Source organism: Bombus pyrosoma, linkage group LG7 (genome assembly GCF_014825855.1).
Source record: "Bombus pyrosoma isolate SC7728 linkage group LG7, ASM1482585v1, whole genome shotgun sequence".
NCBI lineage: Eukaryota > Metazoa > Arthropoda > Insecta > Hymenoptera > Apidae > Bombus > Bombus pyrosoma.
The window spans coordinates 2,337,579-2,354,787 of NC_057776.1; the positions used below are offsets into that span (position 1 = coordinate 2,337,579).

Genomic DNA, 17,209 nt, shown 5'->3' on the forward strand with positions numbered 1-17,209 from the left:
AACAACCAATAATTACAGTCAATACCCGAACTTTATTACCAACGGTAATTCCTGTAAATCATATCTACTTAGAAATATACCTATGCGACGTTCGCATATGAGCCGCAATAAATATGGCCTAAACGAGAAAAGCCACTGTGTTATTCCATCCATTATTTAATGCCGGCTTAATGCCATCCATTCATCAGCGAACAATTAAGCAAACAATTAAATACGCTCGTAGCCGAGCGGGTCGCGCTCGCCCACTGATATTTCTCAGAGTGTAACGCCAGCGGCAAGTGTAAACTTTTCCGTGTTAATGTGGCCCTTTCACTCGGGAAACTCGTTATACCGTTCACACGTAACATTTCCACGCAATCATAGTATGTACATATTCCTGCACGGAGTACACGCCTAATGCGTGGGCTTCGGGTTGCAAGGATTCTTAGAGAATGCGCGTATACGTTACGTATCGATGCTAGAACTTCGTATCGAAACCGCGCTTTCGTTACGCAACCACTATGCGTCGCAAATCCTGATATACGCCTCGTGCACGATCAAAAATCCACGGAGAAAGTTACGAAAAAGGTTCAGTATGCAATTCGGATATGAAAGAACTACACAGGCCCGCGAACAATCCACAGACACCTTATACATATGCATATATGTATTATTCGAATAAATACAATAATTAAAATTCTGTCCATCTCTGATAGAATTTAATATTTTGTTAATATTTTAATGCCTTCTAATACTTTTAATTCTGCTCGCCAGATCCAGTGGAATTACGCTAATATGAATTACTGTCAACGTTGGATTAACCAACACCGGATAAGTTTTACCTGTAGAAAATGCTCGAATCGATCTTATCGCTAAAATATGATATTGACGAAGAATGAGAACAATAGACAGGATCAAAAATGAAATTTCTCTGTTACTTGTTTTGGGAGAAGCATTGCCCATTGTATAATTAACGTGATCTTATTATAGTGGCAACAAGAAAATTGGAATGATTTGTCTGTGTGCTCCAATATCGTATTTCCAGTTAGATTTTGTATATAAAAGATATTTAAGTTCGTGTTGTTTAAAGTTTAAAGACTCTTCTCGAAAGTTACTTCTAGCAGTAAAGCCCATTATTCACCAAAATATCATAAAGACAAGTATTATAATATTATTCTTTTTAAAATATATTAAAATATACTGTATAATGCAACTGTACGATATAATGAAAGATCGTTCTCTGAGTAATTTGATTGAGAACTTACGAATTGTCAAATCATACATAGATAGGTTGTCAGAAAATTATGTCACATCTTAAAGGTTCATGGTAACATTTCGTGTAAAATTTTTCGAACTGTACTAGATAAATAAAGCTTAAAAAAGAAAATAATTAGAAAATTTAATTTCCATCGTCTACAAAAACGAGAGGTATTTTTGAAACTATGAATTTATTGTAAATGAATATCAAAATTTCAAACTTTCGTAAAATCAAAGCAACAAAACGGCTTTAAATTCACGTACAAATAGATAGCTCCCGCTTTGAAGGTAGAAAGTTAAACGCTGGTTATGGTTTCAGAACAAAATATAATCTGACGCAATTTTCACAAAGTCGCATCATCCAGTCCTGTGTCAACTTCTCTAGTGCAGGCCTACGATTTTCGAACCGTGACGGAATCCGGATTTAACCATGCGGTGGATATTTCAAAACTAGGCTGTCTCTGCCATGCACGGTATGGTTAGATAAGTAGTATTCGCAGCGTAAGATGCAATTTTTCAAATTGCGAACCGTGTGCATTGCGACTAATCCATGATGAACGCGTGACCATCTGGATTATTATTCACACCGTTTGCAAACCTGGAGAGAAATAGAAATGCATAAAATAGTAATAAGAATACGTATCTATTAAACGATATATAGCTGATTTCCGCGAAGTGGATGGCTGTGCCTGCAAATAATGAACGTCGCGTGAGCGCGCAGACCAATTATTCCAGGAACATCCGAAACGGAAAGAGTAGATATGATAGAATGAATAGAGTGAACAGAATATGCGCGCTATCATTCAAGAGACGTAGATTAGGCACCGAAATATACATAAAGTGCTATACATACATTTTGTTCAAAACCATTGCACGAGTGTTTCTAAAAAGATAAAACCCTATACGGAGATGAATAATCGACATTCGACACAAATACAAGCAAAGCATAATTATATATATACAATTGAAAGATAAGTGAGTATGAGAACAAAGAAAAGTCGACGATTTTTGTCTTAATTCTGTAACTAAATGTTACATTAGAATTGTTGAGAAATAAATAAGAATAGCACATATCTTTTATCACGACTTTCAGAAGTTAAATTAATAAAAATTTTGTACATTTCTGAATTTCGTTATTCAGCTACGCAACAAATGTTTAGTTTTCAAAGAGAAAATAATTACTTTCTTGATAAATTAATAAATTAAAATTGAAGAATATAACTTTCTGTTAGCTCATATATCCCTACATACATATATCTCGATGTCTAATTTTCATCCTGGATCATCCTACTTAAACATTGTACAAGGTGTGAAATAAAATCTTGTAATCTATTTAGTCTGGCTGATAAAAAAATACCATTTCTATCTACCATTCGTTCATCAAGCCTATTCTTATTCTACTACGTTAAATGGCAAAGTAGTTTACAAAGAATACAAGAAATTAATCATAGCCTACACAAGAATCATACACTATGTAGAGAAATTCGTAATATTCGACAAATAGCTTCATAAAACATTGAAGAGATAAATAAATAAGGGAGGTGAAACTCTGAAACTCTAAGATAGTCACAATGAAAGAAAAATGTGCGAAGACATTTTGAAAAATCGTGTACAATATGGTTAAAATAGATATATGTTTTAACAAACTGTCCTTCTGGTTAATGAAAGAGATAAATCGAATATGGTCCTCATCGATTTAACGAAACTCTAAAACTCTAAGATAGTCACAATGAAAGAAAATGTGCGAAGACATTTTGAAAAATCGTGTACAATATGGTTAAAGTAGATATGTGTTTTAACAAACTGTCCTTCTAATTAATGAAAGAGATAAATTGAATATGGTCTTCATCGATTTAATGAAATTTAGTATGGTAATAATACTATATGTACAATAAACGTAGTCGCGATTTCAACTACAGTTTTTCCTTTCTTTTTATATATATAATTATACTTGAGGAATGTGCAATTTTTCACCAGAGCATTTTGTAGGTACATAATTCAATTTTACGCTTGTAGTATATAGCTATATCTTTTTGTTTCAGCGATATGAATCTTTTCAATGAAAGTTACTGTGTAGGTGCAAATAATCAACCAATTACATTTTGAGATTTAAAAAAATCGTATAGTGTACATAGAGCATAACGGCAAACGTAAAAATTGTTCAATTTTTGCCTTGGGTTCGTATCTAGTTGAATAAACTTCTTTTCAAATTACTTAAAATCTTATAATCATGGAAATTCGAAATGTTTGATGCACATTTTGTAACGAACTATATTTTTCTTGCTATTAAAATAATGTCAAAAAAAGAATTCGCTCAACTGGATATGAATCCGGAGAAAAAATTCGTTGAGCTCGGCAAGGGCCATATGTGAAATTTCCGTTGTTAGTCGGATTGGCGATGTTAAAGGAATCGCGTTAGTTAAGACATAGCGGAAAGATAGATCAGGCTGGTGTGATGATGTCGTGCCATGGATATAAACGCAAACTCGCGATATTAGAAGGTGATGGAGCTCGATGGAGTAGGACAGAAGGTGGGGACCGAGGAAGAAGTCCAGTGACGTCACGCGCAACCTTGAGCACCGACCTCGGACAACGAGTCGCCTGGTTTATCTATATGCAAGCGACGGTTTTCTCTGTCTGCGTGGCCGCGGCAGTCGTGTTCTGACTGTAAAGGCGCTTGCGCTCTCGCGTGCACGCTGACGGACCGGGGGATACCAGGAGTGAGTGGGGAAAGGCGTGAAAATTCACCTAGACGTTATTCGTACGTGGGAATGAATGTCGTGATTGAAACAGTTCGATAGGTCGCCAAGTTGCTGCAAGGACGCATTTAATTGATATTTCAAATCCACCGAATTAATTATCCGGTGCCGCTCCGTTGTGCGCGTGAATCGGTCGTTTCTGACCGTTTATCGGCCGATAGCATAACGTTCGCTAACCGAAAGCCTTCAGAGTATTTTCCAAAAGCGTTTCACATTATTTTAATCGAATCGATATCGAAAATTTTAGTTGTAATTTCAGCTATTATTAAAAAAAAAAAGGAAAAAAAGAAAAAACCGTTCTATCGGCGAGTTCGGTCTCTTCGAAAGTTTCAAACGATGCGGTGATTCGGTCGGCAGCGATTCAAGGCGATTTAATATGCACAGCGTAACGCCGACGTTTAAGAGAACGGTTTTTACGAGGAATCGCCAGCACACGATGGTCTTTCAAGCGACATAGAGAATTCGCGCGAGCTGCGTGACGTACGAATGAAGCGGCAGTCACATTCTTCTCGGTGGCCCAGACGCAATAAAAATAATGGCTCCATACCAGCCAATTTTAATTGGCCACTCCACTACTGCACGAGAGCTAATCCGTAATCGAGATTCGTTTTTCTCTTCTTTCTCCTCTCTAGACATGTCTGGAGCGGATCATCATTCGTTTCGCGTCTCCTTCACAAATTTGAAGGTTGGCATAGGTAGCGTTCGAATTTAATTTTGATCGCCCGACGGGCATCTACATACGAACGCATTGTACGTCGACATATATAATAAAGCCTTTTTAGTCGGCCAAGTAATGGACAGTGACGTTGAAAAACGAGCATACCGATGGATGTCTCTTCTTTAAACAAAGTCAATTTCTATTCTTTTCGGTGCATTTAATAGAGCAATTATCACGGGAGAAGCGGACGATGTTTGACGACGGGATTATTGACGATAACCAGATTCGATATCGCGTTCATCTTTTGAAAGATTATTTTTTCAAATTAATTATTTTAACAAGTACCTATAGTTTCCTAATTTTTTTAAATGAATCAATTTCATCAAAGAATCAATAATATATTTCTAACTAAACTTGTATGAAAATTAAAAAATAATAGGATGACGATAATGCTCTGTAGACAGATTAGGTTGTTCATGTCCAAATCCAACTTTTATACTGTTTCAGACTTTGAAAAAATCCCAAGGAACTCTGCAATATTTATCAACATTTCTGCTACATTATACAATCATTCGTTAAGTGAAATGTTTGAATCTTCTTTCAATAACTTTTTTCCCTCAAGAGTAAGATTTCGCTTCTGGGTTAATAAATGAATAGTTAAATGAAAAAATATTTGTTATTAATCGTAGGACACAATAAAGTAAAGTGACTCTCAATGTGATTCATTAAATGGATTTGAGATTTTAGTAGATTGACATTTTTGATAAAATTGTTCTCACATTGCCATTATGCTTGTTAATGAATGAATTGATAAAGATAATAGGGAATTACCGCATCTCCGGAGAAATTAACGCTAGTATCCTAAATTCGAACAAATTCGATAGATCTATGTGCTGAATACTCTTTTTATCCCATTAAATATCAAACAGTGTAAAATTCATACAAACGCGACATTGTTAAATACAGACGAATGACGTGACTCACATTTTGTTCTGTTAAAGTGTAACAAATACATTACAACAACAAACATTTTATAGAAATATTACACAAATCTGAAACACAAAGAAAATATCTATAGCTTTAAAAAGCCAAGTTCATATATATTATACCAATATAAAAACTTCGATGCCTTCAAATTTCACAAGATTATTATTAAATCGCTCACGAAAGTATTTAACCACTTGTAATGGAAAATTGTTAGTATATATTACGTATGTCTAATTAAATATTTTGAATATCGTCAGTATCATTGTAATATTTTTCAGTATACGTTCTGAGACTTATATATTTCGGATTTGTAAGAATTATTAATAGCCGGATTCAAAAGTCTCAGAATAGAGATGCTATAGTTTATAAATCTTTTCAAAATAATTTACCCATTAAATAATTAGTTAGGTGGATTAAGAACTATTTTTAACATTCCCCAAACTCTAAAGTTATGTTTCCTGGCACTTTTTAAAATTCAAGTTCAAATAAAAAATATCACACAAATATTTGGATTATGTCATACACAGGAGGAGGCAGCACAAAAAAAATGTATAAACACTTTATCGAAGAGTGTGTACATTTTCTTGATTCTGTATATTATTGTCACAATAATGAAGTTTCATATCTTTATTATAAATCTTTTCAATATTGATTGTACATGATTCGTAGTAAATTTTTTTTTTGTTCTCGCGACTAGTTACTCTACTCTACCTATACTATAATAGAAGTATTAACATCTGGATCCTCTGAAAAGTAATTTATCAAGTATGTTGAAAATGAAAAAACATAGGTTGAAAATTATCGATAGGAAAAAATTAATGATTGGTATTGGCGCGCGAAATTTAAGCTTCAGAAAAACAATGTTCGTCATACCTTGTGGGAATATTTGTTTCTAAAAATCTCCAATGAAGCATTGCGTCGTCGTAGATAATACTGTGACTTAGGAGGTTCCGACAGAAGCTAACTGTACGACTTGTGGTCTTCGACTTAGAATATTGTTTGCGATCAAGGAGCAAGGCGGATATTGTTATTTTACCAAGAATAAAAGGAATATGATAACTAGAAGAAACAACCGACAGCGAAGTCTCAGTCACGTACGCGCAACAATACAGTATCAGTCGTTGTAAATGCGCACGATGCGATGAAGACAGAACTATAATTCACGTGATTAAAGCTGCACTTTGATCATCTGTTTAGACTGCGTTGCCATTATCGCGAACGATGTATGTACTTCATCGAACGTATCGTTCCAGACGCGAGCGCGACAGATTCGCGAGAAGTGCGTAGTCGTAGAGCTTCTTAATAATTAATAAATTAATGACTGACAGGATAATATTACGCAACAGAGACAAAAAGTCATTCACTTTTGAGAATTTCTCGTAAAAAAGATACGTAAGTGATCATGTTTAACATAACATCTACGGTTTATATTTTGTTGGAAAACTCCAGCAAATTTATATTTAGTATTTTATATTATATGACATATATTAGGTGAACGAAATATCAGATTGATAAATAAATTGATAAATAAAATGCATGTAGTAAAAAGCATTCAATTTGTGCTAAATATTAGTAGGTTTGTCTCGTGCGATTAATAATATATGTATAGTAATAAAATATTATTATTACGAAAAGTAATATTATTAGAAAAATTTTTTGTATACCTGTAATAAGATTGATAGTAAACCAAATGAAATTTTTTCAAATGCAAATCATCCGATTATCCTATAAACATGAAATCAACATGACACTGTAATATTACATTTAAAAAGGTTTATGACCTAATCTATACACTGCCTATAATCTAACCTGATAGATGGAACCTTACGAATATTATTGCATACTTGATAAATTACTGTTCAGAGCATCCAGGTGTTAAAACTTCTAGTATAGATAGAGTAAAGTAGCTAGTCGCAAGATCAAAATTATCAATACAATTTTCATAGAAACGCGTTGCTTGATTCAAGAGCTGAACCTCTGATATTTCGATCTGATTTCGACGACCGGATCCGCTTAATTAACGAAAAAATCGCGGATAATGAATATTCCCTGGCAGCATCTTTCTTAGACTCTTTGATTGCTGTCCTTGATACGATTAACGAGTCGATCAACGAAACAACCACATCACATTATCTTTGGCGTGGTGAGGTACAGAATCAGGATGATGCACCGGAAAAATCGGTGAAGGTCCTAAAACGAATTCGTCATTCGCGAATGGAAAGGAGCGTCAGCTCCCAAAAAAGAATGGGTAAAGTACACGCACAACTAACAAAATCTACATGCCGACAGTCGCTATAGTACAACAGAAAAACCGCTAGGACTTCTCGATAGCTTTCCATTTGTATGCTCGTTGAATGTTCCAGGAGAACAGGTTGTACGTTGAAAAGATTAAAACAGTATAGTTATTGAGAAAAGGAAATATTGAACGAACCTGGTATCGGAACGAAACATCTTTTATTGAGAAGACGCAGACTGCTTAACTTTGCCTAAACGTGGTTATGTTATATTTAGATAATGCAAATAAATAAGAATGTCTTTTAGAAACTGGGAATAATTTTATAAGTATTTCATATTTCACTAGTTGACGTATTCATTATTTTGGAAACTCTCTCGCTCAGCGTTATTAAGTACATAGATATATATTTATTATCTCTAACTACATTTAGTTAAATAACATAACTTTGTCATTTCAATACTTAAACTACCAACTTTTAATATAAATTACCAATTTGTAAGTATTTATTTTGACGATTATAACGACAATATACGAGTACCAATATACGTATACAATTAGCCAATTTGTATGGTTGTTAATCTATTTTAATGAAAGTTAATATAAATTGTGCCAAAAATACTGTTATTTTAATAATTGCTATAAAACAAAATCTGCAGTTCATCAAATCGACGAATTTAGTAATTTTTTCGTTTTATGCATCCACATTTTAACTGGCTACATTTTCATTGAAATTGTACTGTTTTCGTTTTTTCTTTCCTCTTCTTTCGTGATTATACTTCAAGAAAAGTATTTAAATTAAAGATGTAAATGAAAATTAGCGATTACTGCGTTTAGTAAACATTATTTCATATGTAGAGTTTATATATATGCCACATCTGTATTCTATATGTACATAATACAATTTTACCTTATTTCATGCTTATAAGTTATATTTGATACTTATACAGTCTCGGATTAATCATCTATTCGTTGATCCGCCTATGCATTTGATCAAAAATAAGGCGTAATTATGTATCAACTATAAAACTGAGAATCAATTGAATTAATCAGTTAATCGGGAAAACGAGTTAGTTAATCATTCAGATGTTAATCTCTTCGATATGGTGATTTCTTAAAGATCCCTTATCATTTTACATGTCATTTTACTTCAATTAAAAATATTATATATATTATATATTATATATATTATGAATTATATATCATGTTTACACTTGCACAGAGTAAAATTGAGCCAATTGTAATTAATTTGTCTTTATTATTTTTATAATTTCTAATTTTATAATCATAGAAGCTTTCAATTGAGAAACAATTCGATTAAGAGGCTAGAAGATCCTGATATAAAATTTTGAAACAATATTATATTACAAAAAAATATTCGGAAAGAAAAGCTGAATTTTTACTCTATCCAGTAACCATTAAAATTGTTTTCCAGTATTTACTGGCTTGAACTTGAATTTTCATCGAAAATTATCAGACAATTCGACGATTCTCGATTCTCGATGGTAGAAGCACGATTTCCTACAGGAAAATTCGAACGTTCCCAGTCGACGATTGCAAATTCAAAATGCTTCGACGGATTATGTAACGTCGTACTCACGTATTATCTATGAAAGTTGCGGGAACGCGAGTATCGCTCGTACATGATAGATTTCAAAGTTTCCACTAGAACTTATTAAAAAGCTGTAAATCATTCTGGCTATCGCATCGACATATCAGTGTAATTATAACGATAGGAAAGAGTAAGAAAGGAAGAGGGAGAAACAGAGAGAGAGAGAGAGAGAGAGAGAGAAAGACAGACAAACAGACAGACAGACAGACAGACAGACAGACAGACAGAGACAAAGACAAAGAGAGAGAGAGACAGAGGCAGAGAGACAGAGAGAGGAGGAGAAGGAAGAGGATAAAGAAAAAAGGTAGATGTGTATGTAATCGTAATCAGTTCTTATCAACATCGTGTCGCGGTATACAGTGATCAACGGTTTAATTCTCTGGCGATATAAAAGCGACGATTCGCGCAATGTCATTTTCCGCGTTCCGACGTTGGTTAAGTAATGTCGGATAGTTTAAATGTGCAAGTCTCAGCAAAACGCGCGAGTCTGTGGTCAAACACAAGCACGTATATATAGAGAGAGAGATCACTCTACGTACGATCGCTCCTCGTGTTCAAGTAAAACAGCTAATACCGCACACGCAATACGAAAGATCTAGCACTGATTAGACCGCCGTCGAATATTGAAGAAACGAATACTCCATGCTGTGAAAATCATGCCGCCCTAGTACAATGTGCAAATTAATCCAGCTTTTATTGAACGTTGAAGAATCCCCGCAAAAAACACCTCGTCACGTTCTCGATGCGATTCAGTACTCTTTTTCTCTCTTCTTGTCTACCTGTCCTCTTCACTTCTCTCATAAAGACAAATTTTGTATTCGCACACCGATCGAAGATAATTATTATCGACATTGTGATGACGTTTTTATAATTGATCCAAACAGTGTTGGAAAAATTGCTCCGAAACAAGGGAAGAGGAACGTAATCGAAGAATTTAACGATGGTCGTTGTACGGTTCTACGCTAAACATGGAATGGTCGAACAGCCTTGAATCTAAAAAATTCCGACAATTCAACCGCGAGATGTTATTAAAGCGGCTCGTTTTTAGAACGGACGTAATATACATAAATGCATTTTAAATTTAATCGACGAAGGTCGTAAGCAAATGGCTAGAAAAGGCTCGATAAATCCGTGAATACGCAGGCGTTTCGTGCAGGCTTCTTTTTACGAAGAAAAAAGAGAAAAGAACCCACCAACTGCGCAGAGTTCTCGAAATTCTGCAGACATACTGCATAAAGATATGCGACGCACAACTGGGATACGTTGAAAAAGCGCGGCCAGTTTTGTATTCGCCGCTATAAACGTGTCGCTATACCGAACTGCGTACGTCTTCAGACAACGTATACATAGCCGTCTTTGCGTAACAACGCCCGAGGGATAAAAATCTCGGCTAATCGGTTCTTCTCAATACCTATGATAAAATGTACACGAAATATATCAATCGTTTATTGAAAATATCCATTCCAGTTTCAAACTACGAATGGCTATCGAGACGAAAAAGATTTATCGAGGAAGCCATAAAACATAATTGCAAGAAAAACACGAATCGATCCAAACAAACGCATCTGCCGTACGCTTTCGTTTCTGGCGAATCTGTTCCAAAATATTCCCGCAAATATTTTCTACCAACTGTACTTTATCTTTCTATCATCTAAACCGTCAAGCAATTGCAAAGATCTAACGAGAAAAATGTCCAAAATCCACGAAAACTATGTGCAATTATTAAAATGCAATTATTTATACCTCGTATTATTGTGTTTGATATTATCAATTTTTTTATATCTTTGATACCTTAATTACGATTTCAGTAGCGTTAAAGTTCTTAAAATTAGTTCTCAAGAACGAATTTTTCGCCTATACGATCAATATCTGATCCAATGGGATCTACAATACTAGGCAAGAATAATAAAAACATAAAAAAAAATGTAAGTAATAATTATATATTACAAAAAACTAAAATTCGTAAAACTAAATTGCACACGAGCAAACATGCGGCGCAAAATGTTTGATCGAGAACAACTTTTTCACTTACACTGCATATGACTAACAAAGTAGTAAAAAATATAGATAATCGTTATATCGTATACTAAATTTCGTGTAACTAAGTTTTTTACAATTAAATTTATTTCCACTTGTTCCATTTGAAATTTTTTATTTTTTTATAAAAATAGCCATGACATGCGTTAATGATATGTTAAGCATTCGTCATCATTTTTTCTAAAGCACTAGTAACGAAAATTCATCGTCTAGTCATCTTCTGAATCGACAAGAACGGTCGAGACGGTTTTTGCGCGTTAACCTTTCGCTCCAGACGGAATATCAACAAAACAGAGAACCACTGGCAGACTAATCATCCAGACCAGTGACGTCATCCTCTTGCGTTGCACCGGCGCGGAGCGGTGCGGCATACGTATCGTTGCACCCATGGTTGCACGCATGCGCATTCGCTAGTCAGCGAATACCGAATTTTGCTATAGCGCATTTGCTCCGACGCGGCGCGGCACGGTGTGATGCGCATAAAACAAGGCTACGAAAAACTCATCCTGTATTATGCAGACTAATGTTGTCTGCTGCTTAACTATTCATATTACTTATTTACTACATTTTTGTTATCTACTACGTTTATTCTGTATGTAGAATCATTCTTATATAATCTGTAAGTAATTCACAGATATAGTATCACATAGTAACCAGAATAGATAAATGACAGGTTATGTTAGACTACCGAATGCCCGCAGGAACACCACAAACTTGAAAATTAAATTGCAAACATGTTACAAAATGTAATTCTTAATTTTTAATAAACTGAATCTGGCCTACAAGATAGCAGTGAAATGTTAATTAGTATATTTCTAATGATCTTCTAGTAATATGTAATATATTTTAAAATTAAAAATTATATAATATATGATAATAATAAATAATAATAATTCTAATCTATTCGGAAATGTCAGATTATAATTTTTCTATTGAAAGACTTAAAAATGTACCTTCCTTTGACAAATTTATGACACTTAAAACAACTCCCTGTAAATATTATTTTTTACTTACAGTTAGAAAAAGAGAAGGCGACCATTAAATGATATTCTGTAAGAAGTAGAGATTATCTACTTTTAAGTGACGTATTATCTCATTTAAATAATTTTTATGGACAAATAAGATTCTAATTTACGATCTTTATAACCTAGAAACATAAAAAAAAGATCAAGAATCAAGTAAACGAAAAGAATCAAAATTATAACTTTTACCTAGCCAGACAACTGTTCTCAAACCCTGCGCGGCAATAAAAAAAACAACGGTTCCAACTAAGCAACGAAACGAACACGAGGACAAAGACGGCGTTTTCAAAATGCCAATATAAAAATTGATCGTTCGAATTGTAATTGCAGATTTCTATAGCTGATCTATTTTCAAATGACAGTTGCAAAGGTAATTAAGCTAAATGATACTTTTATTGGTATTCGCCAATGCTCCTTTTTTTTATTTTTTATTTTTTTTTTTTTTTTTTAGTTCCTTTTCTCAAAAGATATTAAGGCTTGACTATTGCTAAGATTTTGTATTATCTGCCCATTAAAAAGCCATCAGTAATTTTAGTTAATCCTCGTTAAATATAATGCATTCTTTTATCATTTTTTTACCGAGTTTCTTTCATTTTCACTTCGTAATGAGCGTAATCGACAGAAAAAGATTAAGATAACTATGTACTGAACTCTGGGTAATAGAAGAACACAATAGAATATATTACAATGTATGCTAGATAAATATGCTTGCTAAATACCGTTTTTGCATATTCAATTTACGTTTCTCTTCAAAAGCATTGTTGGCAAATTCAGCAAAAATATATCGTAAATATTTTGCTGTAATTGTGGATTTTTAAAGTAATATAATTTTAATAACATTAAATATAAGCTTTAAATGAATTTCAAGCCGGTCATCGTAAAGCAAACATTGATTTTACGATTGTTTATAATTGAAACTAATCAGATATCCGATGAAATTGCCTAAAATATAAAATTGTTATAGCTTAACAGTATATACTTTACATTGTGTACTTTAACAGTATAGTCTGAAAGAACCTCAGACAAACTGCCTTAAATATCATACGTAATATGGTCATCAATATTTATGTTCCATAAAAAGCAGAAAATATATGTTCTGCATCTAATATAAGAAATGCAAAAATCCTTTCCTTAAATCGCCCACTCAAAAGTCTTCGTCACTTTCTTATACCGTTAAAGGATTAAATAAATGATCCTATTTGGTAAATTCAACGCTATAGTCCATTTCATATAATCTAACCATGATCGAAATTATCTACGATTGGTTATAGTGCACATAACATTGCAAGCTAACTTGCAACGTACTTTTTCGCACGGAACAGTTTTAGCGAATTCTACGTCGTATTCGGCTTAAAAATAAATACGACGAAACGCGCAATGAAGGTAAAGAGGCGACCGCCAACATAGCTTTTTGAGTGGCGTGCCGATTATCTATCTCGAATGATCGGCCCTCAAAAACCTCGTCGGAGCACATCTAATCAACGATTACTTCGATTGGTCAGCACAACTACCTGTGGAATGATACGCGAGTTCCAATTTTCGAAATCAAGGCGTCGATTAGACGAAAGATTAGATATAGAAATTTACACCAGAATTAATTTTGTATTGATTGTGCACTTGTAATACTGCTGACGTCCTCATCAACAACTGCACGACATTGTTTCGATAGGGCTGATGTCGGAAAGCACAACGCTCAAATACATGCGTAATGTCACAGCTCGTCCTGTAAAATGTCAATTTCGGTGCCAATTCAACAGTGCAATTCGTCGAGCACACGCGATAACGATGCGCGAACGCGTACTTGCAAATAACAGATCGCGCACATCGCGGACCAAGATATTTGGCACTGAATATCTAAAAATACACACGATCGTATGAGTGTTGTGCTGTAACTAACAATGTAGCGCAGATATCTGTTGTACTATCTACGGTCTAGAGGCCAGCATGTATAATTAGTAGAGACGACCGTTCGATTAAGGTAGCACCTCGTTTCCTTGCTTCATCCAGTGTCGAACCGTGATCGTTTTTACACAATAGTTTTACACAACAAGTATATGTCTACGTATTGCTGATTGTTTTTTTATTGCCGCGCAACAAAAACGTTGTTTATAAATTTAATCAAATGATAGCAACGCTACTTTACACGTATCAGAATTGCGTATCTTTGTTTTGTTTTTAATGTTCTTGAATACGCTCTTTCATAAATTGATCGAATAAGGGCAACGCTGCATTCCACGTATCAGAGTTTTGATATATGTAGGTATAAATGCTTATACGATATATCATCCTTTTAACTAGAACTATAAATATCAGGTGTTTGTACACTGATATAAATTTAATCAAATGAGAGCAACGTTTCAGGTAAAATTTTTACCATATATAACATATTATATAGATTTCTCGAAAGGTCAGGTGTTCAATAAAATAATTTTTTTACAATTATCTAAATTCTTTTCGACACTTGTCTGATTTTATTGTTCCATGTTCATAAAAAGCATCAATTATTATTGAAAAATTCATTGAATGTCGTTGTTAGTTTCTTCATTCCTGAATAATTAATTCGTTGGAAAATTGTGTAAGTCCTTAAAGAAGATAATGTATAAGTATAGCATCGAGGAATTGAAAGCAATGCAAAGAATTTCACTTCCAAATTCATCAAGTTTATTATTTTAAAGTAAGAAAGTATTTGTTTGCATTCGTTTTGGTTTCTTCGCATACACATAATTACATCGTACGTACGCAGAACTAATGTTCGTCTTCTCCTCTTATATTTTTTCTTGTTGGTTATTTTCACTAATATCTCTTCAAATATTATTGTCAAAGGAATTTTTCGGGTTTCCCTCTTACGTAGCCTCCAATGAAAGATAGATAAAATCATTCTTGGATTCTACAAATCAATGTTGAACTATGCTAATATATACATTAACTTCCTGAAATAATTTTATGGTAGCACATTTTAAATAAATTTCGAATAAATTAGGTTTTTACTTCTACTATATGTTTTGCTATATAATTTATAATATCAAATAGCAAACTTCGTATACTTTTTGGTATTCAACACACGCCTATTATATCAAATATATTTTTCGAATAATTGAATATTAATTAGAATTTGCTAATTTTAGATAAAAAATTAAAAAATCTAAAATTCGTACTAATTTGAAATAAATTTAAAGTTTAAAATTAGCAAATAAATGAACAAATTTGAAAAACAAAATTTCATGTGCGCTTATTACAAATTACCATTCTTACACATACAATTATTGAAAATACATACACTGACTAATTATTTTGTCTATTAATTTCTTTAAATACCTACATATAAACTGATTTAATTTCATGAACTGTGCTATCGTGTATTGTATTGTATATTTCTCAAGCCAAATATTTCACCCGATGTTATAGAATAAATAACTTAATATTAGAATCGCAAAACTATTCATTTTTCTTATATGGCAGGATATCCTTTACGAAATGATATTTATTCAAAATTTTACATTCCTCCCACTTTTTATTGTTACAATTGAGATCGCGTTTTGTAATGTATACTCACACGACATGTACGTATTACATGGCATTTATTTTCACCGTAGTAATGTGAGCTTCCCGACAGATTTTTGCAAACGCATGCATATTTAACTCTAGTAAAAAGAATAGGCTATTTTTAAATCTAACTTTTGTTAGCATTGAAATTGAAATGGAAACCTAGTAATTAAGACATTGTCTTTAATCTTTGCATTCATAGAATTTTCATAACAGTCCCTCTAAATTACAAACGATGGATTTTGTACGTCAATTAAAATTCATTCACCACTGAATATCGATTTTATTAATTAGGACACACCTCTTGCGTTTCTTTGAAATTTCATTCGTTGAAATCCATTTCTTTAATTAATGAATAACATCATTATTACATAGTATGTAAATAATAGAAAAGTACAAAGAGTGGAAACAAGAAAATAACGTGATGACCAAGTTCAACTCAACCAGTTGTTATTAACTATTTTCTATATTAATTGACTAGTATTAATCAATAACTACATTCGGATTGACTTTGATTGCTGTAGTCAAACCATCCGTTACGTTGAATTATTGGATATGGTGCAATCGTGCAATTACATTATTTATATAACATCAAAAGCTATGGGCACTGCAAAAGTCTACCTCCAGAATTATTAGACTGTACCATAGTAATATATGAAATATCCATGGAAACACATTAAGTTTTCTAAACTACTTAATTTGATCCTTCTAGATTACTTCAAGAAATATATCACTTGTCGACGATGTGATTTAGATGAAACTGCACAACGATTTACTTTATTCGTATTTTGTTTATTTATTAATTGTTATTTTCTTTCGACTATCTCTCATTCAAATATATTATTGAAAATCTTTTAATGGGTTCTTTACAATGATAAGATCAATACGAGCAGACTTTAAGTACTTTTTCATTTCAGAAATTAGTAAAATTTTTCAGGAAAAATAGTATTAATAAACAAACGTGTTCTTTGTTCATTTTTTAAATATTTTTTAAGCCTCTAACAATAGAAACACATTTTTTTGATTTCCTTATATACAATGTATAAAAGTTGCATTACAATTAGGCTACAGTTTCATTAGAAACAAATACATTTATCATTTAGTTAATAAAATGTTTTCTTA

General features: G+C 33.0%; 1 protein-coding gene and 1 long non-coding RNA gene across 4 annotated transcripts in view; both read right to left on the reverse strand.

The window, feature by feature from the left end:
* LOC122569522 (forkhead box protein O) overlaps positions 1–17,209 on the reverse strand; it is a 299,531-nt gene that overhangs the window by 209,469 nt on the left and 72,853 nt on the right. The window lies entirely within an intron of this gene.
* Positions 914–6,758, reverse strand: LOC122569523. The gene is made up of 2 exons (XR_006317494.1): positions 6,514–6,758; positions 914–1,834 (listed from the first exon to the last, which is right to left on the reverse strand). It is a non-coding gene; the product is annotated as an uncharacterized LOC122569523 (long non-coding RNA).